At 43.2% G+C, this 27,467-nt stretch overlaps 1 protein-coding gene and 1 long non-coding RNA gene across 17 annotated transcripts in view; one reads left to right on the forward strand and one right to left on the reverse strand.

Moving 5' to 3' along the window:
* The window catches only part of LOC138283074 (uncharacterized), a 164,811-nt gene extending 163,500 nt beyond the window's left edge, over positions 1 to 1,311 (reverse strand). Inside the window, exon 1 of the long non-coding RNA XR_011201053.1 lies at positions 1,176 to 1,311. This is a non-coding gene — a long non-coding RNA (uncharacterized lncRNA). The remainder of the gene's footprint in view (positions 1 to 1,175) is intronic.
* A 411-nt stretch (positions 1,312 to 1,722) lies between these two features.
* NIPBL (NIPBL cohesin loading factor) overlaps positions 1,723 to 27,467 on the forward strand; it is a 1,341,000-nt gene continuing 1,315,255 nt past the window's right edge. For 3 of the 16 annotated variants that reach the window (XM_069221174.1, XM_069221201.1, XM_069221190.1), the window contains exon 1: positions 1,737 to 1,900. The gene's annotated coding sequence lies outside the window, so the exon portion shown is untranslated. Of the gene's footprint in view, positions 1,901 to 1,929; positions 2,356 to 27,467 lie in introns of those variants that run through there. The other 13 variants (XM_069221092.1, XM_069221166.1, XM_069221140.1 and 10 more) reach the window with 10 other exon arrangements.

The following is a 27,467-nucleotide window of genomic DNA, read 5'->3' on the forward strand; positions in this document are numbered from 1 at the left end:
GATTGAGTTGTTTAATGAGTGTCAGTGTTCTATAGATGGAAGGCCTCGATGGTTATTACATGTTGTGAATACACTTGGGATCTGTAGTTTTTTCTGTGTATACTTTCTAATTGGCTACTGTCAAACCTCTGTGTCCTTAATAGAACTGAAAAATTCTTAAGGTCAATGCTAGAATTTTTTTTATTCAGCTCTGAAGATGGCTCCATCCCCACTGCCCACCAAAGTTTGGGTCTGGCTGCGCCCCTGGTACATATGCATGCGCAAACTGCAGTTTAGTCGGACACAACAGATAATTTAATTAAAAATATGTGGGGTTTTTAGCTGTCCCTTTAAAATCTTCTTCACTCCAATAAAAGCAAAGGAGATAATACAAATATTACGCTATCTAACTACTGATCGTAGATGTTCTCGGATGTTGGCATGCGTTGTTACGAACCAATTAAAAACGTGAGGCTAATATTTAGGAATAAAAGAGATCGCTTTCTCTGAGCCAGGGCATAAATAACGGATACAATTGTAGCAGATTGTTACAGGACTCGCTAGTTGATGGATTGTCGAATATAAAATCACTTTTTAACTGTAACTAGCGGATGGTTTAACTGCGCTGAGCCGGAAGGCATCCGCGCCTTCGCTCCCTCGCGTTACTATCTGGCAGAGTAACATCAACAAAAGAGCTGAGTAAAGCAGCACGGAGACAAGTTTCTCTAACCCGCCTTTTTTCAAAAACAAAGAGAAAAAAAGGCTGACTTTATTTCACTTAATACCAATGGCGATTCGCTCTTTTTTTTACTTAGCGGTAAACATTTATGCACAGTAACATTTAGTACCGAGTTTTTTTTTTTTAGCAGAATAGGGCATCGGGAAGAAAACAGCGAGGACTGTGGACAAATAATGCGCCGCTCTGGAGATCCTAGGGGGCGCTTCAGTCAAACACGAGAAACGAGGGAAAGACACACATCGCAGCATCATGGAGTGGATTAGAAAAGGAGGGACATTTTGAATTTGCAAGAGGGGCAGGTTCCTGAAGCCCATTGAAAATCATTGGCTGTAACAACATTAAGGCGTCATAGGTTGCACTGTACTTTCTTAAATATTAGAGTTGTAAAACAAAAACTATATATATATAAAATCTCGGCATGCCCCATAATTGGTAAACTCTCACATTATTTACTCACTTGGTCAATTATGACTGTAGCCCTCCAAAATATTCATCTACTTTCATTTAACTATACAGAAAGTTTAAGCTAAGCCAAGTTTCACGTATAAAAGAACATGAGCACTTAGTTGAAGTATCCTGCACACTCCCCAGCTGAGATTTGAGCCAGTTGACCATCAGTGCACCCTTACGGACGCCTTTTGTCCCTTAAGGTAATTAGGCGAACCGCAGCACGAGAGCTGGGGGGTACCGAAGTGCTTCAAGCCAATCAGGTAAGCGGAAACGTACTCTATCAGCAGAGCGAACAGTGTAGTGAAAGGGGGTTGCTTGCAAGAATACTTGCGACAGTATTGGCTGTTCGAGCGTCTGTTACTTTGTTATTGGCCATAAGACCCCAGAAAGTACAAAGCTATCAACCATTGGCTGTTACAGCCTGTTATTGGTTATTCATTGGATGTGGGGCCCACAAGACTGCATCCTTGTTCTCATTGGCTGGTGGACCGTCCGTCAGTTTTCCATTGGATGTGGGACCCGGGGGAAAGCTGCTGCACGTCCCGCCATTCGTCAGTGGGCGGGCTTCATCGACGCGAGGGCTGAGATCCTGGCCCTTTACTGAGTGACTGACTGTTGTGTGAAGAAACCTACTTCCCGGGCCCAGTGAGCCCACCGGTGCGAAAGAGCCGGCGCTGGGGCGTGAGACCATTTGGGGGACACCTGCCGCTCATGCGAATAGGACCAGTGCAGGTAAGTAGGCTCGTCACCCTGACAAGCTTAGCCTGACTGGACTCTACCTTAGCCACGCAGAAGCTTCTGTGGCGCGCTCCGCCACTGGAGAGCCGGCCGGACGGTACGCTCGTCACCAGTGCGTCACCTCCTGTTTCCCTCCCGCGGCTACCGACCTCCGGTCCTATGGTCTCTTCCGCTCTGCGTCCCGCCCTATACTGTGCCGCCGCTGCCACTTTGAGTGGTTCACTGGGCACGGGTGGTGCTCGGGAACTCCCTGTCTTCTCGTAGGCCCTTTCTCCAGTTGTGAATTTCTCTCTGATCTGTGCCTCCGAATGCTGCTGTTGTGAAAGCTTCTGGGTGCGCAGAGTGTGGACTGGCCTCCGTGTTACCCCACCGGGACGGTCCGCCTCCTACTCTGCTGTCACAACCACTAGGCTAGGGGTGCGCTGCCACCCTAAGCCGCTGCGAGGGAGGTGAGTGGTCATGCGGTTCTCCCCGACCAAGAGAGGGTAGCACAAGGTACTCCAGGCCGAGTGTGTCCAGGCTGTCCCACCCACCACTTGGTTACTTGAGATTTCAGGCTGGTTATAGTGCTTGGTAGACAGCCATTAAACTGTGTTTTCACTTAGTTTTGTTATGCTTTGTAACCCTAAATAAAGATCTTGGAAAATACTCTCACTATTTACTTTTACATGTATTCTTACTGGGATGTCAGTATTACCCAGATCACGTCATTCCACCTGCAGTTACTGCAGACCTAAGATACCTTTTGAATTTGTCTCTCTACATACTGAGCAATTCATTGTGTATGATTACTTCTCCATTGCTTTTCCGAAACATGCACCCTGCTTGTGGTAAATTTCCACTAGTTTCTTCCCACAGACATTTCTCAGTGACTTAATGTATACATACATGTTATCCTTTTCCCCCACCTCACCCAATCCACTTATCCTTGTAGGTATGGCCTCCGGTTCTATCATTCAGGTTAATCGTGCAATCCCCCAGATCTATAATGATGGTATCCCGAAACGCTGTATTTATATTGCATTTTTTTGTATCTGCTGTAAAGTGTTTTAATTCACACTTGGGTCTAGTTTGGACTATAAAAGCAGTGAATATATGTATTTCTATATATGTATAAATGTGTGAGTAGCTTTAGTCTTGCTCAAAGTCGACCTCAGCTTATTGTTTTAAGTCCATTTTTTTATTTTATGGCTGTTTTCATTTAAACGTGTTATATCAAACAGCCAGTATGTTACGGAACGCAGTTTATAAGCATAGATCACAATCGGGTATTTTGGCAAAGCGTCACACTTCATAACATTTCATGTCAGCGGGCAGTGACCGTCTTTTAAACCATTTAACTCAGTGTTTACATTTCAAGTGTACAGTATCAATGTGTTGGCTGTGTAATACCTTAGGCTAGCGCGTGAGGCTGGGTATTATGTCCATTGCATCCATCAGTCTTGTTTTTAGTGCGTGGGTGTGTTGATATCGTCTGGTTCTAGTGCATTCGATTCTTAACATCGTCCACATACTATCTGAAAGTTATTGGGGAGCCCTCTGACTGCATAGACCACTTTTTATTTTGTACACGGCCACATATCAAGGCCTGTGCTGCAATTCCGCCTTTTCGATATCAGCAGGTGCCCCACCCCCTCCAACCGCCTTGCTGTGTTACTTGCGGCCATCAAATCCAGCATATAGAATATTCTTTTTTCTAAGGAAGATCAGTGTTGCCAGGGACACCCAGGTGGGAGCACAAATTATCGTTGGGTTGGGGGATCTCGCTTTCTGGAATGTCGCTCAACTCTTAATACCGTATACTAATAACTTTGGATCTTACGGATGCTCCATATTGTATGAGGAAAGGTGCCTCCTGCACTGCTGCATTTCATACAAGTGGGTGTCAGGGACTTCTCCAATTTATACAGTTTGATTCTGTCAAAGTGTACTCTGTATCCTTAAACTGGACAAGGTGTAACACTGCTCTAATGGCCACTTTAGAATGCATCAGGACAGCTTCACCATCTTAGTCTTCTAGAGCGCCTACATCTCTCTTTCATCTTTGTTGGAGGACCACAATATTACCACGTTGGAAAAATATTTTCTTCTTATATGGAAGATATGGCCCCCTTCTGCAAAACTTCTCCACGTTGATCAGTGGTAGACCCGTCTCTGATATACTAATACTCGGTTCATCTCATTTCCTCCATGGGCACATGTCACTTTGAGCTCATTGTAAATGCCTGCAAACTATCACATTGAGTTTAGGTAACCAGAGTCAGTGATTTAACTATTATGGACAAAGTGGCCGAAACAAAGCTGATTGAAATGAATATTAATAAACCGCCTAAGCCATTTCATGGACTTACAATGAACTGTGCTCTTCCGTAGACCCAAATACAAATGTGTGTCAACAAAATATGAGTGATGCATGCAAAACGTAAAGAAACTCAGTTCGTTTTCTTGGTAAGGACCCCTAGGGAGCTGAAACACCTCGGGAATTCGCGTGATTAGGTTCATGACATAAAAGAGCACTACGTACCTTTTACTTAGAACAACACTGTGTGTGGATTTATTCCCTAGTTTCAGCTAAATTGTTCGTTTCACTTATAGCTTTGGCAGGATATGTGCCTACAGGTAAAACGTGTAAGTGGCAGTGATAGTTGGCTGAGGGCTGGTTACCCCACTTGCTGATTTAAGTTATGTTGTTTTATTACTGGTAGCTATGGAGAGTTGCCACTTATTTGGGAAAAATTGTATGATTTTTCAAAGTGTGTGTGTGTGTGTTTTTTTTTTTATTTAAAGGTATACTTGAACCTTACTGTTAAAGATGCATTTTCAATAAATAGCACTTAGACAAAGTTGGTTAGAACGGAGGCCTGCTGTCTTTGAGAAATGCACATGACTTATCTAACTTTTCGAGGCCTATGTCCAATGGAGGCTAATTAGAGGCTGTGCTTACAGCTGCTCCTCTGCTAGCTTGTTTAATGGTCTTTGAATTCACCATTCTACATGTATTTCTTCCCTAGCCGTGTATACTGACTACTCTGGCGCTCTCACACCTAATTTCTCCTTTAATTTTATTGCCACTTTTTAATTTCTCCTATCCGTATCTTCTTCCACTACGTCTTTCCCCCTCGCTCGTTATTATCGTCCGCCTCCTTTTCTTACGTTGTCTTCTTGCGTGCTCCTCCCGTTTGTCCGCACTCCTTCCTGTCTTCTCAACTCAAACATAATTCTACAAACTGCTTTGGGTGCAGACCAGGATGGCGCGCCTCTCACTTGAGTATCAGTGCTGCTGATGGCTAGACCACCCGTTGGCGGGGGAGGGGGGGGGGGGATTCATTCACAGGTTGACTACCAGTCCCGCTCAGAGTAGTTGGCCTTTGAGGAGAAAGGGTGAGCGGGCGAGACACGGGCCGATAGCCGGCGGTGGTAGCAGAGTTTCCCGTGGTCTCTTGCAAGGAAGATGGCTCAGTGGCTTTAACTTTTTTGCCGCAGGCCTCTCGATTCTTCAGGGCTCCATGCAACGGTGGCTTACCTCATTCCAAGGTTAATTGGATGCCATTACTTTGTGCCATTCATAAGTATTTCGATGTGAATGGCTGTCTAGAATAGATGATGCTGGATGTATGCTAAAGTTTGGGCGTTTTTCGTAAAATATTGACTACGTTCCGAACATCTTGTGCTGCATAAAACCGTCTGGGTGTGCTGGTGGCTGATCAGTCTGTCCTTCACGATCGGCACCTTCCGTAGGTTCCTTCCTCGCTGTGGAGGTTGAACCACCACCCTCTCCTCACTTAGGTAAACGCCTTGTATTCGGTACATTCGGTATCCGGCCTAGACTATACCTTGTGATCAGTGGTCTCTCCACTTCAGTGGAGTAACTTTGAAGCACGCTTCTGTAGTGAATACTTAACCGTTGCCAGTTTACTTCGGAACGTCTTCTTGTATACTGGCTACGCCGGCGCTCTCAGACACCTCATTTCAGACTCTTGCTCTGACTTTTCGGACGGTTTCCATTTTACGTTGACTGTGTTCTGACGCGGTGTTCTTGCCGGTGACTCTCGCCGCTCTGCATGCACTCTGTGCCTCCTTGTCTGGCTTACCCTGATATACCCTGTTGAGTGTGAGGCGGGGTCAAAGGCGGAACAAAAACAGTTGTGCATCGCCCTTAATGAGGAAGTGCCAGCCCCGTGCGTGGTGACGTTGGCTCTACCCCTCCTACCTTAAAACGACCAGCCCACAGACTCAACTGAGCTCGTTTTCGGTACCCACTGCCCTCAGTCAGTACAGTAAACTGGATACATTGTAGCTGAATGGGAGTTATTTCTGCTTTAAAGTAACAGTGTCTACCACATGCAAGTAACAAGTGTATTACTTTAAAACTGTAAAAGTCACTGAAGCGTAGTCTCTAGCAAAATAGGAACCCTATGTTGATGTGCTCCAGTGGACCACAGTGTGAGACCTTAACCAGCTTGTTTGTCGGGTTGATTTACTAAGTAGATGATTCCTTACAATCATCTCTTAAGTGAATTACTTATTTTCTATTGCATAATATCGAATGGGGGAAAACATACTTTTTGCTTAGTCTTCTAATGTGTGTTATTTAGAACACAATACTTTACATCGAGATTGGGCAAAGGTACATCTATGCATGATTGTAGCCCTAATGTTGGAATACGCTTTTATTTTTTAATGGTGGTCAGCCCAGAATTTTAAGAAGTTTGGTAATTTCTTCAGTTTTTTTTAAAATATATTTTTATTTTTTTAAAGTTCAGGCACACATCATTTTAAAAACTGAGTTTTGTTGTAAATGTCTTTAATGTTGATGAATTAGTTATTTCTTGAAGTGCATCTTTATTTCTCTTTCCCATTGCTTTTTTATGACATAAATTAATTGTGGAGTTAAGCAGATTCCTTGCAAAAATGTCACTTATCATATTTAGTGGTTCAACAGACGAGTTTGTTTTTAATTCATATTTGGTTACCAGTGATGTTTAATGGAATGTCTTTCTTTTAAATTTAAATTTTATTTTATTTGCAGGTGTGATTATAGTAGATATATCAAACTCAATCCTGTTATATCATAACATCCATCTTCTGTAAATGAGTTTAGTGTACTGCAGTACTTTCAAATATTCTTGTCTCCCAATATATTTGTACAAATATATATATATATATTAGAAAAATCTTGTATCTTGATCTCACCTTCTCCCCCCCGACCTATTAATTCTCTGAATTACTCATCTTCCCCCATATACCCTGATACCTCTGCAATGCTCTGACCCGTTGAGTATACAGTTTTTCTTTTACCTGTGTTGTCTCCATCTTTGCCTCCCATGCCGCACACGTTGGGGGCACTGGGGATTTCCATGCCTGGAGAGTCAAGGATTTAGCAATCAAAGTACCCCCAAATAAAATTTGTGTAGCGGATATAGGCAAGTCTGAGCTTGGCGCAATGCCCCATAATGCCGCTAGGGGCTAGCTTGACTAATATCACGGCTCTGATCCTTTGAAAGATCTTCCCCCAGTAACCCACTGGTGCATGCATGAAAAGCACATAGGAAGCCAACTCTGGGTGACTTGCCTCTGGGGCATTTCCTTTATTCTAGCGGGGGTATAATAAAGCAACCGTTTGGAGTAAAGAGTGATTCTTTTAAAATTAGCCCCTCTAAGTGCTTTTTGTGACACCTTGTTTTGCTTTTGCCATTGTTGTATCCCTATTTTACATCCAGTAAGGTTCTCTACTCTGGCCAAAAGTTGGGAAATTGCCTTGATTGCATGCCCACCCTGAAGTATCTTATACCATCTGCCGATGCCTAATCTATTATCATAGAAAGCCTGAAATATAGCTTAATTTGGGCCATCTGTTACTTTTGCCGTTGATTGTAGAAAAATATTGGATTTGACAGTACAAAAATTTTAAAATTTCCCTTTTACCCATTACGCACTGCGTCCATGTTTTGATATGGTCCCCTATGTAAAAATCCTCTAGAGTCCTAATTCCTGCCTCTTTCCACTTTTAGACCTTTTTTTGGTTAAGTTCTAAGCCTATCATCCTTACGTCCCTAAGTCTGATTGATGGGTGGGTCTTGTGAATTTGATATTTAGCCTTGTAGTATACTAGATTGTATAATTATCGGTAACTTATATCTTACCCTCTTAGGAAGGCGGGGGTATTTCAGAAATCGTGGGAGCTGTGTATTTGTTTCTAACAGCTTTTGATTAAGATCAAAAGTTAAGATTTGGCTTTTGTGCTGTTCTTAAGGCCCAGTCCAATAGAGTAGCTTCATAGTACGTTTGCATGTTGGGGAGTGCTAGCCCCCCTTCTTCTGCTGCCAGGGTTAGCTTCTCCAACTGTAGCATTGGTTTCTTATGGTTCCATATGAATTGTCTAATTGATGAATCCAACTCGTGAAAACTTTTTAGGAACTCTAAACTACACTAGAAAAAACAAATAATAGCAGAGGGAGGAGAATCGTTTTGACCAATGCGGTCCTGCCTATATTCGTCATGGTGGATTCCTGCCGATGCAACAATAACCCTTGGATCTTTTTAAGAACCCTCGTGTAGTTCAACTGAAACAAATCCGTCTAAGTTCTTGGACACGTATATGCCGAGATATCTAATGGGACTAGAAGATGAAGAGAATACCCGAATATCCTTTGGAAGAACTGATGTCCCTACATTGTACAAGAGCCCCTGACTTAGACCGATTGATTTTATACCCCCCCAAATCTGAAAAAGCCCTGATCTTTAAGAAAGCTCTATCAATATAATATAAGTCCGCATGGAGGTACAAGATCATATCGTCAGCGAATAATTTTAGCTTAGGTGCTGAAGGGAGCGGAGCCTGTATATATTGATTCTGTCGAATCGCTGCTGCCAGTGGCTCAATTAAAAGTGCAAATAGCACTGGAGATAGAGGGCAACCCTGCCGCGTGCCCAGTGATATCTGTACCAATCCTGCTAATTGTTTATTTACTGAAACCTTAGCCTGGGCCCCTCCATATAACCCACGTAACATCTGGATGAACTTCCCTGGGAAGCCAAATTTACCTAAAATCATAAACAGCGTTTCCCATTAAACTAAATCGAATGCTTTTTCAGCCTCAATCATAATGATCGCCGCTGGATATTGATTGTGAGATAGGTAGTTCATCGCCTGCACCAAGAAATTAGTGTTGGTGGACAGCAGCCTCCCCAGTAGAAATCCGCGTTGATCCTCATTAATCTGTTCTTGCGCCACCTGAGCCATGCGGCCTGCAAGTATCTTAGTGAATAATTTATAGTCCTGGTTTAAAAGGTAATGGAATGTCTTTCGTTGCTTTTTCTATCAGTTATTGGAATCATTTGAAGGATCATTTAATTAAGTCACTTAACTCCTTGGTGGAGGGAGAAGCAAGTTGAGGGCCTCAAGAGCTAGACAGAATCTTGGTTAAACTGATAAAATGAAAATGCATGACTTTTACGATTGTGCTGAATTTTAGTTGACCAACTTTGCTTCGAGATTTGGCCAATCCCTGCTCTTCACTGTTCATCTCGAGATCTGTAAAAGTGCCTGTTACTATAGCCATATTGCTCCTTTGCTGAGATCTGCCTTGGTACAATTTCAGACTCTGCTCACTCTAGACTACCACACCTTTACTGACTGCATTCCACAGGGGGTAGAGGATAGCACTAAAGTCTTCCCATTTTTAAACTGTATCTTTGTGTTGAGCCACACAAGCTCACCTGAACTGATTGTATTCAACTATGGTTACAATTAAGTTTTGTCTCCAATATATACAATGATAGATTCCAAACGAGCAATAGTGGCCACACTGATCCTCAGAATCTGAGTCTTGTAGATATTCATTTTGTACTTTGAATATACACTAACATATTCTACTTAGTAAAGTAACCACACCATAACTATATCTGTGATAGATATAATGATAACAGTATCATCTGCATATACCAATACTTTTGTAACAATAGCAAGCTGTTGGAAATGTGAGACCTGACTAAACTCTTCTTCAAAGAAAGAAGAGGTTCTATGTATAAAACGAAAGGGGCTTCAGACATACTCATTTCGTGTTCTGCACTGTATTAAAAACTTAACTGATTATGCTGTATTAATACAAAGTCCTCAATGCGCAGGAATACGATTCTTTGATGTTCATAATAATGAACACTGGAAATTGATGACTTTAAATGAAATCATAAAATTCCCAGTGTATCTTGTCATGGTTTTTTAGCATCTAAATGTACCTCTGGGAGGCATATTGTCAGGCAGAGCAGCATCAATTCTAGAGAAAAGATTTTGGCTGAAGTGACGAGAAATGAGTCCATGATACTCTGCTGCTGACAGGCCCTGTAGAATAGAATTCAACTGGTTTACAAGTATCTTGACATAGGTCTTTCCATTAGTATTTGATAACGAAATGGGTCGATAAGAGGAACAACCTTTTCGATCCTTATTCTTTTTTATATAATAGCTTATTCCTTAAAGGGTTAGTGAATCTACCTGAAGAAGTGACACATTTGCGTAGAACCTTATACAAGTTGTTCAGGAGCACATCCTCCTTAGCTGACTTATTCCTTGGCAAGAGCATGATGGCCGTCACCAGTTTTGAGAACAAAGGAATTATTTTTTTAAATTGCGTGATTACTTAAAATGATTGCAGTTTCCCACATTTATACAATCACAGTTGATTAAGATAAAATAGCATAAAATATGTAGATGTTTGAGCTGTGGCTTGTCAATTGCACTCTATTGATCACCATAATAGGGGTAAGCAAGATATATATAAAAGCAAAACGGCAGCACTGTTCCCTGCAGTTAAACACCTAATCATACGTAGTTGGTTGTTATAGTCCATATGAGGAAAGCTTATTTTTTTTATTTATTTTTTAAAATATTTTTTTTAAGTTGCCTATCCTCTGTTTCAAATTTTGCCCAGGTTTCCAGTTCCTTTTGCATGTTGGCCTCCTGCCTCCCCTCAGGAGGGCAGAGTGTAGGTTTATTATCCACTTGCCCCAGTTTAGAATAGTGGGTGTTAGTTTTATGATGATTCTCCCACTTTCTTGTTACATCTTCCTTTTCCCTAACTTGGCTGCGTAGCATGCATTTCATCTAATTCTCAGTGTCATATACTCCTACACCTCTTGTACGGCCTCAGTTTGTTTGTGTTCTTCACTATATAACTCAAGTTCCACTATGAGCATTGCATGGTTGCTTATTCCTCATCTGGCCATTGCGAAGTCTAAAATAAGTTGCTTGAGGTTATTGCTTAAGAAGGTATAATCAGTGTTGATCGAGAAAGTACTGAGTACCTTAAGTTGGAGTTCCTAGTCAGGGCCTCGGCCGATGTAATTTATATGCTTGAAGGATGCTATTAAAAACTCTTTCTGCTGGTGTGCTACAACTTTATTAGTCTTGTCTGCCCCAGGTGATGAAGATTGAAGTACCCTGTGATGATTAGCCTAGATGGGTGTGCACACAGTACCTCTTCTAATGCGTAGAGCGCTGTCTCCAGCTTTGAAGATCCGTACATATTGATTAATAATAGTGACATCTTCCCTTCTCTGCCTTGGTTGTTTTCTGCTCTTACACACTGAAACTTGTCTGTGTCCTCCTTGATTTCTTTGATGGTAAGATCTAATGTGTGTCTTGGGTATATTGTGATGCCACTGGATGGCCTTCCTTAGAAATCTAGTTTGCTCGCTGGTTTGTGTAGACCAGCGAAGCCTTCAACGTGTGCATCATTGGTCACTCAAGTCACTTGCAGAGAATGTCCGCCCCCACCCCTTCTGCAGCTTTTTGATTACTGATTCACTGTTTGGCACCCTTGAAATGCTAGCAACATTCCAAGAAATGAGTTTGAAACTGGTCTTTTTCAGTTGTATGTGTTGTTGGCATCTTGCTCTATGGCCCTAAATGGGCCTCATTTATGCTAGGAGGGATTATTGTTTCTGCCCCTAATTACAGATTGTGCGGTGCTGGCCTACCCATTGGCCACCTTCTGAGTTTGACATTACTAATCTTCTCTGGGCTGATCCCTCATTTGGTGTATACACTATATTGAAGTTTTTAAAGCTAGGTGTTGGTTGTGCCAATTGGCCACCGTTGTCGTCCTCCCTCCCCCCAACCACCGGAACAGGTCTGGTGCAGCCTCTCTATTGTTGTAAGGCCCCTTTTGCGATCTTGTTGTCAGGGCCAGTACATAGGGGTATTTTTCCTCCTTTAATTCTTGGACCAATATCCCCAGTCTTCAAAGCTTCCTTTTTCCTGCAGGGCAAATTGTTTAAGGGTAGCATTTTTCCAAGTGGCAATAGTATATGCCTGAGTGTTGTTCTGGTCACTTCCTTCGAACTGGATACTAAGGAGGTCTTTACTTGTTATTTGTGATAGAGAGAGAATGTGTTGAAAGAATTTCAGGATGTTTTTCCTGTTGAGGATCTCATGTCTGCTCGGTGACCTAAAGTGTGGTCAGAATATTACTTTCTGTGATGTACATTTGTTTACCAGGCGGTCTGCCTCTATATTGGCTGGCTGTTTGAGAGAAATTCTTAACTGGCTGCCATCCATTATCTGAGTTTGTTGTTCCCTGTATTCGGATTCCCACTTCGTCACTATTGAATGTTGGTCTAGCCTGTGTGTTTCTTCCAGCTTGTCATGGAATTCTTTGGCACAAACTACCACTGAGGCTCTAGGGTCCATTTGGGTGGCTGCTTGATCTACCTACAATTGCACTTGTGCTTGTCCTGCACTAATGTTTGGCCCTGCATCAATGGTTTCTGATTCTAACTCTGTCTTCAATTTGGTGTTGTCTTTTTCCCAAATATTGGGTAATAATTTTTATTTGCTGTTTCTTCTGTCTTTAGTGTTTTGCTCCCTTACATGCTATATCAGAGCATGGGGGCGCTGTCACAGGCTCCTTCTTACAAAATTGCCTTTTGCTTTTTTTAGTGCCTTTTCCTTAGCCTTTTTTTCTCGCGTGGTTTCATGTCTTCATTTTTGCTGTGGTTACAGCATTCATGGCTCATGGGTTATTGATGTTGTTAGTTATATTTATTATGGTTGAATTGTTTTGAGCCACTTTAGGATTCTGTGACTATATTTCTTGGTCCTTCCCCCTGCACCCTATTGGGGTTTGTGCCACTGATTGGGTTCTAGTCTCTTATTTATTTGTATCCAGGATTGATCTTTCCTTCCTCTCTTTTGCTGCTCTTGCTGACTCGAGATTTCTTAGATTCCTTTTCGTAGGTGCTACGGGTAAGGTTGATCGTTTTTTGCCTATTTTTACAGTGACATTCTTTTGTTGGGGCTCTTTTTCTCCTAGTCATGTAGCTTGGTCACCATATTTACTATAGTGAGTGCTGCTGTTTGCATCGAATCCATTTGAATCTCCAGTTTGTGTGACTGCCAGGTAAGGGCACATATAGTCCCGGTAAGAGTAGCATTACTTGATATCAGTAGCTTGTGTTGGTTCTTAAGCAATTCAGTACTTGATTCAAAATTATTGTCCTGGAGGTTGTCATATGACTTCTGCATATGCCATGCTAATCAAACTTGATCCTTGTTGGTGTGCCTCTATCCACGACTCCTGCCTACTTCTGTTCTGTCCTTCTGGGTCAAGTACCAATGAGTTCGCGGAGGCATTTTCCAACTGTTCCACCTCTGTGTTCTTGGCATGTACTTATGCTGTTATCACCTCCGCCCTTGGCTGTTGTGGAATCTTGATTTCTGGTACAACTGATGCTGGTATGTTGCGTTCTCCTCTTCCTAGGCAGACCAGTAAGGATGAGGAGAACGCTGGGTGCGTTTTCCTGCTTAGAATTGGACCATCTGTCTTTTTGTGCCACTGCCCTGGGTGGTCTCACTGTGGGTTGGAAGCTCACAGGCCCCAAATCTGTCTTAAGTGGGGGAGGGGGGGTGTAAGCTGGCTTGACTCTCATCCCATATCCAGCCCCCCGTGATAGCATTTCCCTTTGATCTTCTTGGAAAGTATTTGGTCAATCTTTATCTCGTTTACTTCCTCCTGAGCCCACCTCAGACCACAGTTTTTTGTATGATGTCCCTCCTTGCCCCCCTTTACCATTAATGTGGCCTCCTTTGTAAGAAGACCCTGTGGAAAACCATCCAGCCTGCCACAAAACAAGTGCTTGGCTTGACAATTTTGTGCCCCTGCCTCACCACAGATAAGCCTCTGATTTCCAGGACACTCATCAGGTACGCTAGGGTTGCTCATTAGAACCTGAAGGCCGCAATATGGGCATCAACTTCCTCCAGTAATTTCTGGATGGCTGCCGTCGCTGAGGAGAGGGGTATATGACTGCAGGGGGTGTGGAGTATATTGATGTTATATAATTCTAGTTATATAACGCTTACTACCCCTGACGAGGTGTCTAATTGCTTTGCGACAAGTAGCACACTACTTGGGAGCCACATTAGTGGTCAGTCAACTGGTTATTGGGGTTAGTTGTACGTACTCATCCCGTGCATTCTGTGGTAATGGTCAACATAGATGTGATCATTTGGGGGGGGGGGGTAGATGAGACAATTTGTTTTAGCTGGAATGAAGATATTTTTATGGCTTCCAAATAACTTTAGGGCAGTTAAGCATGAGTTTTTTTTTTTTTTTTTTTTTTTTTGAGTGACAGAAGGTAGAAAGAAGCAGAGGAAGATTTTAAAAAAACATAAGTGATGGCCAATTTTTCATGCAGGGTTTTAAGAGCTATTACAGGTTCAGGTTGAGAATTTGTGCATGCAAATTGTGGATGTAAACCGGTTGAAAGAATCTTCTCACAGTAAAAAAGGAAATGCAAGAGACCATATTTAATACTATGTTATATAAAGTATTGTTAGTTTATGCAAATTATATGCACCATAAACATTATAAAAAAATGTATGTAACCACCCCACCAACTTAAAAATATAGCAAGGCAATTATTATAGACACACTGCAGTAACCATTAGCATATTCAGTGCCGTGTTTGTCACCCACTTAATGTCTGATTTGGAAGGTGCTGTCCCAAGAGCACCCCCACAGAACAGACACTGGGTTCAACAGAAAGGATATGTCTGGAGGGGGGTGGGTGACCACCTCCTTCCAGCATCCACCATGCCTCGTTAGTGTGGTTTGCGATAGTTACGCTAGTCGAGATCTTGGTGTCCTAAAATCAGTCTGTTCCTTGGTACTGGAACATGTACAAGACTCTGGTGCAGACTGATGGATCTTGCTAGGCCTTGCTGCAGCTCTTTGCTTGTGGTGTAAAACTTCTGAGCGTGTAGGGGCAGGAGCACACGCCTCGCTGCATCCGATCCTGGCCGGGCTTCTTCTGCGACCAAGAGGCTCAACCAGAGGCAGAGGCTCTCTGCCCTCTGCTGCCCTCCTGCCTCTGCTCCGCTACTGCCACGTCCCTCTTGCTTGCCTCCAATCCGCCCGATGTGCCCTTTGTCAGTGCACTAAGGTTGAGGTGCGGGCGTCGCGCAGCTCACCTCTTTTCCTCGGTGCTGCCTTGTTGCTGTAGGATACCCTTTGTGTTTCTGGTACAGCCGTAGATAGCTCTCAGGTTGCCAGACCTCCCTAAACCACCCACCGGGCTACAGAGATCGCTAAATGGCTGGGGGTCATGGACCAGGGGCCTGCAAAGATGATGCAAGGTTTGGGAGTGTTGACTGAGCACAGCCGGTGTAGAGGCGTTCCTCGATCCTGCACCTGCGTCTACTTTTGCGTTTGTACCTCAGCGCAAGAGTAAGGGCATCCACTGCCCAGGTTTTGAGACGGTGATGGGTTGTGTTGACTGTACTTTGGCCTCCTCCGAAAGAGGGGATACTGTTCAAGAAATAGACGAAGCCATGTTGTACTTATTTCCTTTTTTTTTTTTCCTCCTCTAGTGTACTGTGACAAGAGAACATCAAGCAAATCTTGTTGAAACCCTGCTTTTTTCTCAGTCCCACTCATATCTATTGTCACTAGTCAACAATGCCTTATAACTTGGTTCTCCATTGCTTCATGATTCTAGTATCACAAGTTTTACATAGCAGGAGCTACACCCATATTAGTGATCATTCGTATTGAGCAGTGCTGGTTTGAGCGTCATGTTGAGTATATGTTTGGAATATTGGTGTAATTGACGAGTCCCTGGCACCTATAAATAGACAGGATGCCTATTATCGAAGTTCACTAACTTATGATAGCTGTACTGTGGTGTACAATACCATTAATTATGATGATACTCTTTTTGTGTTTGAGATTTTTGTTGGGCTGATTACTGGCATAGAAACAGCACACAATGAAAACTGTTCAATTTGTATACAGTTCACTTAGCTTCAGATGTCCTCATGACTTAATTGCACAGGTTCGACTTGTGATGGCCATCGTCTTTATGAGCAGTGTCTAAAACTTGTGAAGGTATCTTAAGGCTTACAAGGGCAGTTCGTTTTTTGGTGAATTGTTGTGATATATTGGGTAACTTCTACAGTGACATATCCGTTTGGAATTTTTATCAGCACATCCTTGGTTTGCTGCTTAAGGACTGCCTGTAAACTTTAATGCCCTTTTAGTAATGTGCTTGGAAAATTATGCCTTAAAATGCAGCGTGTGTACCCCTTGTTGGGAAATGCCCTACTATTCAGTCTGAATGGGTATAGTTTCAGACTGTGCAATATAGGGCTGCAATGAAAACTGATTTTCCATGGTTCCTGTTAGTTTTCTGGTCATTCCTATTGTGATGAGCGTTGCTGCAACCTTCATGAATGAGCACAGCAACTAGGTAGTTCTTGATGACTGTATGGTCTTTGCTGGCTCTACTATCTTATGTTGTCTGCTGCACCTTACCTGAAGAGCTAGCAACTGTTATCACACCTCTAAGTGGTTGGAAATTGTGGTTTAACAAGTGTGTTTTTTTTTTTTTTGGGCAGTGTGTAAGTCTAGAAAAGATAACAATAATATTTTTACATAGCATGTCACAATGAAGCGCCTAGCATAGTTTGATAAAATACATACAGTAGAATTACATTCTAAAGTAACTTAGCTTTATTAAATATTCATTTTTAGAATTGTTTTCAGTAGCTGTATTAGTGTGAGTGAAGAAAAATTAAAGGAAAGTTCTCCAGCAATAAACTAAAAGCTTGCAGGGAACCAACGTGTGGAATTATTGAAGAAATACGAGAATTCTTTTTAATTTGTTACTGCATAAGTAAGTCCTGTATATCCAGCAAAGGGCTCTCTTTGTGGCACTATCATAATCAACAAAAACTGAATGTTAGGTTTCCTCACATAAGTCGCTACTCTCCAGCTTGCTGCATACCCTCAAGTACAATCCTCAGAGCTATGGGAGCAACTGACCTATCTAAAAGGGTTGTGGATGGCCAATCAGGTTTCTTCCTAAGTCATCCTTCCTTCCAAAACTTGCAATTAGGTTGATACATTTGAACAGTTCTGCAATTTGGGAATTACAATTGTGTTATTTTTTTTTTTTTTATTTTTTTTTTTTTGGTGCAGTAATTTCTCACACTTGAGGTTTTCCTTTAGATCTTTTCCGAAGACTAGCCCCCCCCAAAGGAGTGCACATATTAGATAGTGCACTGGTTGCTGGGTTGTTGGCTTACTTGTCCCAGAAATGTGTAGTTGCTTAAAATGTTCTTTTCTGTTGTAGGCATATTACTTTGTGGTGGTTTGACATTAAGTTTAGCTTTGTATTGAATAGGTCAGTTATTTTTTTACTCAATAATTGATCAATATTCCCACGTTACCCAACTTTCTATGAAAGACTCATCTGCTTTAGACATCCTTTGCCGCAAACACTGCTTGCACATCTCCAAGACCTGGCTGTCCAGCACCTACCCGAACCTCAGCCCAACAAGGACAGAATTCCTCTTTGCAAAGAACAACAAACAAAATATAGTACAAACCTTTACTGTTCAGAACCTCAACTCTTACCACATGCAAAATTACTTTGATTTACCCCGGACACCAAGCTCTTCCTCGAGGGGAAAAAAAGACAGCCTTTATAGTAGTGCTGTGTTCTAAAGAAAGTCAGCTGTTTTTTTTTTTTTTTTTTTCTCTCCTGAAAACTTCAGAAATGATAGTCAAACCCATGTGCTTTCGCACCTGGGTGGTACTAATGTCATACTGTATGACCTCTATACAAGTGGAGTATGCAGTTAAGTAGGACCTGATTTTATAAATAAAAACAAAGGGTGGCTGTGTTGGAGGTGATTCCGTACAGCTTGAAGGAAAGTGAACATCAGTCAACCTGTTGCGTGCCTTGTAAAGTCCCTGCGAATATCATACCTTATCATACCTTATCATAGCTATCATGAGGTATACCCTATGCTTTGAGGGTGACTTTTTTTTTTTTTGAGTTTGGATATTGTTGCAAATTACCACTAGTATAACCCCAATCATTGGTAGATTAGGATACATGGTCCAGATGAAGTTCCCAGATCCGCAGGAACTTTACATGGCAGTAAAAAAAAATGTTGACCAACTTACTACCTGTTCTGTAGCCTTTCCTGATTCTTTTAGGAACTGAATACTCAACTTGCATACACGTACATGTAGGGAGCTTGTATACTGAATTTAGACAAGTTCCCAGTCCCCCACCCCCCACCCCCCCATTATTGTGGTCCTACTCTATAGCCTCCCATACTCTACGATGGCATGCCTTAGGGGGCGTCTTACATGCTGCAGCATGTCTTTACCAGTGCCTGAAAAAATATATAATCCCCTACCCTAATGGTACTCCATTGGCTCTTCTTGCCACCCGCACCATTTTCAAAACTAGCTATATTTAGAAAGCAATCACAATCAGCACCCTGCTTATCTTGCAGACAAGCTCTCCATCTCTTGAAGACATACCACCATCAGACTGCAGATTAAACTGTAAAAAACAAAAAACTAGACAACAGTCAATTTTTTTGCATTCAGGATCTGGAACAACATCCCCATATCAATGAGGACAACCCCAACACTACTACAATTTAGGAAATAGTTGAAGGCTTGTTTCTTTAAAGAGCACTACATCACATTCATTAATCATCCACAGCTCTGCGTCCTCTCCTTTTGCTCAATGACTTTAAGCTTGTGTTTGACCATGTACAGCACTCTGTTGTCTTTTGGCTATGTTCACCCTATACACTGTAGAGTACAATATACATTCATGCATTCATCATCCAATTTTGTTACAGCTGCCAATCCAATGTTTGATACTGGATTGCCTTATAATGAAAATAGGGTTGAAGTAGATGCTCTCCCGGTCCACTATTTGAAAGCTGGCTGTAGCAACTGGACTGCCTAGCAGACCCAAGCTACTGCTGAGAGATCTGAGTGACATTAATAATACTATGCCAGCGTTGCCTATGGGCATTATTAATCTCATGGCTGCTTTGGAAATTGCACACACGTTTTTTTTTGTTTTGTTCAGAATAAATGTAAAAGACAAAAGTAAAAGATCTATGCTCTTGAAAAAAGCTGAATGAAGGTTGGACAATGTGATCACCAGAACAGCTTCAAGTTGACAGACAAATGTAAAAAAAATAATGTAAAACCTAGTCTCCTTATAGAAAAAATTGGATACGTCAAAAACTGCCTGAAAAAGATTTTCGAGATTGTAAACTAGTCTTCTCTCAACAGAATATAGGGAGGATATCCAACACCTCCATAGAAAGATGGAGTTCTTTGTAGACGTGGGGAGCTCTCACTCAAAACCCAGTGAAATCTCAAAACTACTATGTCTAATCAAACCTAAAGATACTTTGTCACCCACAAATCACTGGAAGAGATCTGTACTTTTCAGTGGAATTATAGCCACGGAGGCTAAGACTAGGTCAGGTATTGCCCTTACTGAAAAGAAGAAAAGACTTGGTCGGACCTCGCAGAGCTTTTGATAACTTTTGTCTGGTTTCTAATCTAGCTTTCTTTCCTAAAGTACTAGAGTTGTGTGGGAACCAAGCACATGAGCTTCCTTGAGGCAAAATAGCTTTTTGTTGTTTGTCAGAATTCAGTGGAGACTGCAGAACTGAGGCTCCCTATCCTCCTGGGCCCATCAATCACCACTGATGCAATGAGCCATGTCGTAGCTTTAAAAAAAGCATTGCAGTCTTTTATTTCAACCAATACATGAAAAACAGCCGTTAGAAACAAAACCATAAGGTAACTTTTTTGTAAAATGCCAAGGTTCTCCCATTTAACTTAGGAATTAATAAACAAGTACAAGCATAATAGAAGTCAATTTAAAACAAAAGTTCACCTGCTGGCGAGAGACCTACATTGTGTGACATAGCAAAACTAAGTAAATTATGTCTAACTGAACAAAATGTTTTAAACTAATCACATCTTAACCCCTTAGCTGCTGGGCCTTTTCCCCCCCAGTGCTGAGCCATTTTTTGGCTATTTGGGGTAGTTCGCGCTTAGGGCTTCATAACTTTTTGTCCACATAAGCTAACCACGCCAAATTTGCGTCCTTTTTTTCCAACATCCTAGGGATTCTAATGGTACCCAGAGTTTGTGGTTTACCCTGGAGGAGACCAAGAAAATAGCCAAAATACAGTGAAAATTTTGTTTTTTCCAAAAAAATGGGAAAAAAGGGCTGCCGAAGAAGGCTTGTGGTTTTTCCCCTGAAAATGCCATCAACCAAGGGTTTCTGGTGCTGAATTCACTATCTTCCCACCTTTCAGGAACGGGCAGACTTGAATCAGAAAACCGAATTTTTCAACACAAATTTGGCATTTTACTGGGACATACCCCATTTCTACTATATTTGGTGCTTTCAGCCTCCTTCCAGTTAGTGACAGGAATGGGTGTGAAACCAATGCTGGATCCCGGAATGCTAAACATTTCTGAAAACTAGACAAAATTCTGAATTCAGCAAGGGGTCATTTGTGTAGATCCTACAAGGTTTTCCTACAGAAAATAACAGCTGAAATAAAAAAATATTGAAATTGAGCTGAAAACAACAGCCATTTTTCTTTATGTTTTACTCTGTAACTTTTTCCTGCGATGTCAGATTTCTGAAAGCAATATACTGTTTTGTCTGCTGGACTCTTCTGGTTGCGGGGATATAAAGGGCTTGTAGGTTCATCAAGAACCCTAGGTACCCAGAGCCAATAAATAAGCTGCACCCTGCAGTTGGTTTTCATTCTATACTGGGTATACAGCAATTCATTTGCTGAAATATGAAGAGTGAAAAAGAGGTATCAAGAAAACCTTTGCATTTCCAAAATGGGATCAAGATAAGGTTTTGAGGAGCAGTGGTTATTTGCACATCGCTGAATTCCGAGGTGCCCATACTAGCATGTGAATTGCAGGGCATTTCTCAAATAGACGTCTTTTTTACACACTCTCTTATATTTGGAAGGAAAAAATGTAGAGAAAGATAAGGGGCAATAACACTTGTTTTGCTATTCTGTGTTCCCCCAAGTCTCCCGATAAAAATGATACCTCACTTGTGTGGGTAGGCCTAGTGCCCGCGACAGGAAATGCCCCAAAACACAACATGGACACATCCTATTTTTTTTATAGAAAACACAGCTGTTTTTTCCAAAGTGCCTACCTGTAGATTTTGGCCTCTAGCTCAGCCGGCACCTAGGGAAACCTACCAAACCTGTGCATTTCTGAAAACTAGAGACCTAGGGCAATCCAAGGAGGGGTGACTCGCGGGGCTCGGACCAGGTTCTGTTACCCAGAATCCTTTGCAAACCTCAAAAAGTGGCTAAAAAAACAAGTTTTCCTCAGATTTCGGTGACAGAAAGTTCTGGAATCTGAGAGGAGCCACAAATTTCCTTCCACCCGGCGTTCCCCCAAGTCTCCCGATAAAAATGATACCTCACTTGTGTGGGTAGGCCTAGCGCCCGCGACAGGAAACGCCCCAAAGCGCAACGTGGACACATCAAAATTTTTGGAAGAAAACAGAGGTGTTTTTTTTAGAAGTGCCTACCTGTAGATTTTGGCCTGTAGCTCAGCCGGCACCTAGGGAAACCTACCAAACCTGTGCATTTCTGAAAACTAGAGACCTAGGGCAATCCAAGGAGGGGTGACTCGCGGGGCTCGGACCAGGTTCTGTTACCCAGAATCCTTTGCAAACCTCAAAAAGTGGCTAAAAAAACAAGTTTTCCTCACATTTCGGTGACAGAAAGTTCTGGAATCTGAGAGGAGCCACAAATTTCCTTCCACCCGGCGTTCCCCCAAGTCTCCCGATAAAAATGATACCTCACTTGTGTGGGTAGGCCTAGCGCCCGCGACAGGAAACGCCCCAAAGCGCAACGTGGACACATCAAAATTTTTGGAAGAAAACAGAGGTGTTTTTTGAGAAGTGCCTACCTGTAGATTTTGGCCTGTAGCTCAGCCGGCACCTAGGGAAACCTACCAAACCTGTGCATTTCTGAAAACTAGAGACCTAGGGCAATACAAGGAGGGGTGACTCGCGGGGCTCGGACCAGGTTCTGTTACCCAGAATCCTTTGCAAACCTCAAAAAGTGGCTAAAAAAACAAGTTTTCCTCACATTTCGGTGACAGAAAGTTCTGGAATCTGAGAGGAGCCACAAATTTCCTTCCACCCGGCGTTCCCCTAAGTCTCCCGATAAAAATGATACCTCACTTGTGTGGGTAGGCCTAGCGCCCGCGACAGGAAATGCCCCAAAACAGAACGTGGACACATCACATTTTTTCATAGAAAACAGTGCCTACCTGTGGATTTTGGCCTCTAGCTCAGCCGGCACCTGGGGAAACCTAGCAAACCAGCACATTTTTGTAAACTAGAAACCCAGGGGAATCCAAGATGAGGTGACTTGTGGGGCTCGGACCAGGTTCTGTTACCCAGAATCCTTTGCAAACCTCAAAATGTGGCTAAAATACCACGTTTTCCACACATTTCGGTGACAGAAAGTTCTGGAATCTGAGGGGAGCCACAAATTTCCTTCCACCCAGCGTTCCCCCAAGTCTCCCGATAAATATGATACCTCACTTGTGTGGTTAGGCCTGGTGCCTGCGACAGGAATAGATCACACAACGGTCAATGTTGGTCCTTACGTGAGGCAGCTGTTGACCCTGGGGTGATCCATTCCTGACACAGGCACTAGGTGTAGGCACTCAAGTGGGGTAGTGTTTTTATCAGGACAGGTGAGGAGTCACTGGGTGGTAGGAATGTTGTGGATCCCAGCATATTCCTGTAGTTTGTGTGACAGAAATGCGAGAAAAATAGAGTTTTTTCTCAACATTTCAGCTTTGCAGGGTATTCTGGGTAAGAAAACTTTGGGGAATCCACACAAGTCACACCTCTGTGGACTCCCCCGAATGTCTAGTTTCCAGAAATGTTTGGGTTTAGTGTGTTTCTCTATATGGCCGCCGAATCCAGGACCAAAAACACAGGTGCCTGCCTTACAAAACCAGTTTGTTTTGCCATAGACAATTTTGATGTCTCCACAATATGATTTGGGTGGTGGAATTTGGGGCTGAACTAAATTGGTGAGCTCCCAAGAGAGCACTCTCTCTCTGCTTGCCGCCGCATTCACCTGCTCTCTGGGTTGGCCTAACCCACTATTACCCAGTTGCACGAACAGCTTGCGAAGGGACAGCAGGACTGTCCTCATCACCTCCCTCATAATGTACTGGAAGAGGAGTTTTCGAATGGGACTCCTCTGACTGAAAAATCACTCCCAGAGTCTGCGCCATTGTCCTATCCCTCAGATGCTGTCTCAGTATCTGATGTCTCAGTCTCTGATCCTATGTCAGAGCGGTCCTCTATAACCCGAGTGCAGGCAGCAGTCATCCATCAAGATGCCATCTCTGCTATTGGCTAAACTGTTGCTCTAAAACACTAGCCTACGTAGACAGTCACAAAATCGATGGTGTGTGTGAGATACGTGCAACAGTAGAGGCCACCTTACCTGCGCTTCTTCCCTCAATCAGCACGTACTTTCAAGACACTCAAAAAACACCTTGTCACATACCATTCGTCACAGTCTTTAGCACCTCCTGCGCCCAGTCCAACAATCATTATTGGTGCTCCCACTCCCTCCTCCTCGGATTCCCTCATTACCACCCAGCAAAAGTGCCCTTCATCTCTCCATAGACTTTACTAATGTACTCAGCTATTTACATAAAATACAGATGTGCTCTTTGCAGTAGGCATATAAACCTTCTGCGCTTCTTTATGGCACTAAAACTGCCACTAGACAAGTCGGACCCTTTTCCCCCCAGGGAAACCACACACATATTGACAAAAGTGATGTATATATGACAGCCAACCACCTGAAACTCAACTCAAGCAAAACCGAAATAATCCTCTTTGGCCCTCACCAAAAAAACCTGGGACCCCCTATGGTGGCCCACCACGCAAGGCCCTGCACCCACCCCCGCCAACTACGCACGCAACCTCAGCATCATCCTAGACTCCTCCCTCTCTATGACCCAACAAATCAACGCTCTTACCTCCTCATGCTTCAACAAACTCCGTATACTGAAAAACATTAAAATGGATCCCCACAGAGACCAGAAAAACTGTCACTCACGCACTCATCAGCAGCAGGCTTGATTACAGAAACGCCCTCTACGCCGGCACCACTCTAAAACTCAAGTGCAAACTACACGCATCCAGAACTCAGCAGCACGACTCATCCTCGACCTCCACCGACACGAACACATCTCTCCACACCTCAAATCCCTCCACTGGCTCCCCATTGACAAAAGGATCACCTTCAAGATCCTCATCCTCACACACAAATCACTCCACAACACAGGCCCTGCCTACCTCAACGAGAGTCACCTTCCACACCCCCACACGAAACGTCCGTTCAGCTGACCTCTCTCTCGCCTCTGACCCCCGCATCAAACACACCACCACCGGGGGCAGATCCTTCTCCTACATTGCACCCAAAACATGGAACGCACTCACAACCCACATTCGCAAGACCCAAAACCTACTTCTTTTCAGGAAGGGCCTCAAAACCTGGCTTTTTGAACAGTGAACCTCCTAGCCCCTTTCCCTCCCCCCCCCGTCCCCCCCCAGCGCCTTGAGACCCTCACAGGTGAGTAGCGCGCTTTATAAATCTCTTTGATACAGATCTACCAATATATATATATATATAAATATATATCTACATAGAGATGTCTATAGATATATCCATGTACCTAGATATATCTATCTACATAGATATATATATATATAGATATATACATATATTTTTTTTTAGTTGTTGTATGGTTTCCTTGGGGGCCAAAATGGCCCCCAGGGAAACCCTACAACATCTAAAAAAAAAATTGCCACGGGCGACCCCCTGTCATTTCATTTTTTTTTTTATTTGATTTATTATTATTTTTTTTTTTTAAATCCCCTGGGGGGGGGGGGGGGGGGGGGGGCGCGATCGCGCCCCCCCCCCCCTCCCCAGGGGGCACCTACCTTTTTATTTTTTTCGGAAAATTATCCGGGGGGGGGGGCGGCCCGTTTTCCGGGGGGGGGGGGGCTGCCCCCCAAAAGTGAAATCCCTGGTGTCTAGTGGGGTTTCCTGGCCCCCGATCGCAGCTGTGCTGCGATCGGGGGCCAGGAAACCGTTTCAGAAGGCCTCATAAGAAAGGGGAGACTCTCCCCTTTCTTACGAGGCCTTCTGAAACTGTTTCTGGCCCCCGATCGCAGCACAGCTGCGATCGGGGGCCAGAAACAGTTTCAGAAGGCCTCGTAAGAAAGGGGAGAGTCTCCCCTTTCTTACGAGGCCTTTTCAAAATGTTTCCTGACCCCCCCGATCGCAGCTGTGCTGCGATCGGGGGAGCCAGGAAACCTGAAAGTGTTTCCTAGCCCCCGATCGCAGCACAGCTGCGACCGGGGGCCAGGAAACACTTTCAGGAAGGCCTCGTAAGAAAGGGGAGACTCTCCCCTTTCTTACGAGGCCTTCCCGAACGTGAAAAAGGCAGTTTTCCCCATGAAAGCAGGAAGCGGCCGCAAGGCTGCTTCCTGCTTTCATGGGGAAAACACCTTTGCAACGTCAGCGCGCCTCGCGGCGCGCTGACGTCACAAAGGGGCGGGTGGGGGGCGGGGGGAGACACGGTAGCTTCCGTGTCTCCCGGGGGGGGAAAAAAAATAAAAAATAAATCCTCGGGTGCGACGCACCCGAGGATTTATTAATGCCCTTCCTGGTGTCGGCCACTGGTCGTGACCCGCACCAGGGAGGGTGTGTGGGCGTCGGCCAGTGGCCGACGCCCGCACCTAAGCGGTTAAGTACGAATTGGATAACAGTAAAGCTATCAGTTCTACTGAGACTCTGAAATAACCATAGCTGTCGATTATTTTCCAAAATTGGATTAAATTCATCAAATTGACTTCTGTATGATTGAAGCTTTTGTGTGTACTAATTTGGCCATGTCCTGAATCCAGGAATATGTTTCAACTTGACCTAATTTTCAATTTCTCAGAATATCTTTACTTCACTATACGTCCTTTGCTTGTAGGCAGTTTTTTCCTTTTGTTACTTATGGGCACTTTTCTGTGTCTTTTTAAATATTTTTTTTTTTTTTTTTTTAGTGTTGGCTCAGTATTTAAAATGAAATGTAATCTGATAACTTTCCAGTGGTCTGATATTAATATAAACTTTGAGCACATATGATGATAATTTGCCTCAGATTCTTGACATCTCATTATCTCCCCGTCTCAACCGCTAGGCTTTTCGATTTGTGACTAGAGTCCAGTGAACTCCGTAGAGAACCTTTTTGTTGCCTTAAACCCGACTGGGAGTTTTTGATGCATTTTGTAAATATCTAGACCAATCAGTGTTCAAGGTAATCCCAATCTTACCCCCAAAGTCGCAGTTGATCCAGTATTTCCCATAGAGTTGCTGGTTTTGCATGAGATGCCTTGAGAAATCTACTCACTATGGCGAATCAGACCATCAGGGTGAGCTATTTTTAGGGCCTAGCAGTCTGTTTTGTTGTGCTCACAAAGAATAGGTGTTCTGTTCACTCAAAGCGGATGAGCAGTGAAGATGAGTTTAACTCTTGTTTTTATCTCGTCACATTTGCTCTGCATTCAGAGACCGAGGTCATATGTACGTATGTATGTAGGATCTACACAAATTACCCCTTGCTGAATTCAGAATTTTGTCTACTTTTCAGAAATGTTGCGGTTTCTGGGATCCAGCATTGGTTTCATGCCCATTTCTGTCACTGACTGGAAGGAGGCTGAAAGCACAAAAAATCGTAAAAATGGGGTATGTCCCAGTAAAATGCCGAAATTGTGTTGAAAAATTGGGTTTTCTGATTCAAGTCTGCCTGTTCCTGAAAGCTGGGAAGCTGGTGATTTTAGCACCGCAAACCCTTTGTTGATGCCATTTTCAGTGGAAAAACTACAAGCCTTCTTCTGCAGCCCCCTTTCCCCCCCTTTTTTTTTAAAAAAAAAAAAAAAAAAAAAAAATTCACTGTATTTTGGCTAATTTCTTGGCCTCCTTCTGGGGAACCCACAAAGTCTGGGTACCTCTAGAATCCCTAGGATGTTGGGGAAAAAAAAGGATGCAAATTTGGCGTGGTTAGCTTATGTGAACAAAAAGTTATGAGGGCCTAAGCGCGAACTGCCCCAATTAGCCAAAAAAAGGCTCGGCACA

Source organism: Pleurodeles waltl, chromosome 1_1 (assembly GCF_031143425.1).
Source record: "Pleurodeles waltl isolate 20211129_DDA chromosome 1_1, aPleWal1.hap1.20221129, whole genome shotgun sequence".
NCBI lineage: Eukaryota > Metazoa > Chordata > Amphibia > Caudata > Salamandridae > Pleurodeles > Pleurodeles waltl.